Below are 1789 nucleotides of genomic sequence, written 5' to 3' on the forward strand. Positions count from 1 at the left end.
ATAGCACACATGATTGATCCTATAGCTTGCGCCAATGGATCTAAGTCATGTGAATCCTCTCATTTTATGTGCTTAGGCACATTGACTTCGAAAGGTGAATCTCGACCTTTCTTGGATTCTGACATGCTAAACCGTTTTAGCCCTTAGTCTATATATATAGACTGTGAAAGACTAAGCAACATGTTCGATCTATTTGTGTATATCTAAATCCAAAGGATATAGGTTGCTTCTCTCATGTCTTTCATGGAGAATGCCTTGGATAACTAAACTTCAACTAATTGTATAATGAGTACATTATTTCCTATAAGTAATATGCCAACAACATATAATGCTAGGAACATGATTACACTCCCACTAACCTTTATATACACGCAAGGTTCGTATATATTTTGTGAGAAATCAAACTCTCATCCATGTTAGTTTTTCATCTTAAAAACTCACATGCATCCAATAGGTACTATACCTTCGAGTGGATGCACCAAGTTCCAAACTTGGTTATACATGGAATCTATTTTTTGATTTCATGGTTCTTAACCACGAGCCCATTTCTGAGCTTTTCTGAATTTCTCCATAACTTCTAGGCTTCTCATCCACAATGAGTGACAGGCCTCTTAATTCACTTATGAGAAATCCATATTTCTCGAGAATTAGACATGCCCTACTAGATCTATTAAGTGGTGGTGTATTAACAGGTTCAACTGTTACCTCATCCCAATGAGTAATTAGCTGTGGGTCTTATTTAGGCCTCTCTTTTGTGTCTATTGGAGTCACTTGAACTACTCTTTGTAAAATATGGCAACAAAATAATAATTAAAAATAAGGTTATTTAACAAATAATCTTATTAGATTTTTTAGAAATTTTTAGAAATTTTCTGAGAATTTTTCGGAGCCCGTTTGGCATATTTTAAGGGGATAAATTTATATGCTACATGGAAGCCTGTTTAGAGATCCCAACAAAAAAATGGGAGTTGATTGAGCAATAAACTTAGGTTTTAATTTTTCTAAACCTAAGTTAAAAATTATATAAACCTAATCCTATTATCGTGCCCTAGCCCGAACTCCCTCTCCCGATTCCACCTTCGTCCCGCGCCCTCTCCTCGCGCCGCCGAACCTCTTCCTCTACCGAACTCCTGCCTTCTTCGTTGTCCCTTGCATGGGCACCCTCAGACGCCGTCGGCCTTTCCTCCTTCCGCCAGTACCAAAGACGCCGCATCAGCGCTGGTCACGACGAGCCCAGCCGCCGGCCTTGCCTCCTTCCCGTACCACAGCGGCGATCTCTCTTCTTTGCATGAGCACCCTCGGATGCTGCCGACCCCTTCTCCTCACGCGAGCACCAGAGACTTCCTGCCGTGTCCTAATTGCGTTGAAGTAGGTTCCAGCCGGAGAGGAAGCAATAGACAAAATCTTGGTAAGGCATTTCAGTTTTGGGGATTTAGTTGTGGTTGACGATGCTTGGCTCATGTTATGTGGAACAGGTATGCTGCCAATTTGGGTGTTTATAAGTGAATTTGGTGTTCGGATGGTTTCTGCTCGATGGTTTGGATTCGGGATAGAGGTCTAGGTGGTCTCAGATAGTTGAGATGATGTTTTGCTCTTTCCAATTTTCCTCGAAGGTTTTGATCCGACTATTGGTGATTTGAACCTTGAATGTAGACACATGTCTGTTTGGAAGTGATCATTTGATTGTTGTTTTCGTCCATCGAATAATTGTGGGTGTTGTGTGATGTATTCCGTTGATGAGTTGTTTTTTTTCAGATAGCTATGGGGTAGCGCGATTGTGATTGGAGGT

The sequence above is a fragment of the Zingiber officinale genome, chromosome 10B (assembly GCF_018446385.1).
Source record: "Zingiber officinale cultivar Zhangliang chromosome 10B, Zo_v1.1, whole genome shotgun sequence".
In the NCBI taxonomy this organism is placed as follows: Eukaryota; Viridiplantae; Streptophyta; class Magnoliopsida; order Zingiberales; family Zingiberaceae; genus Zingiber; species Zingiber officinale.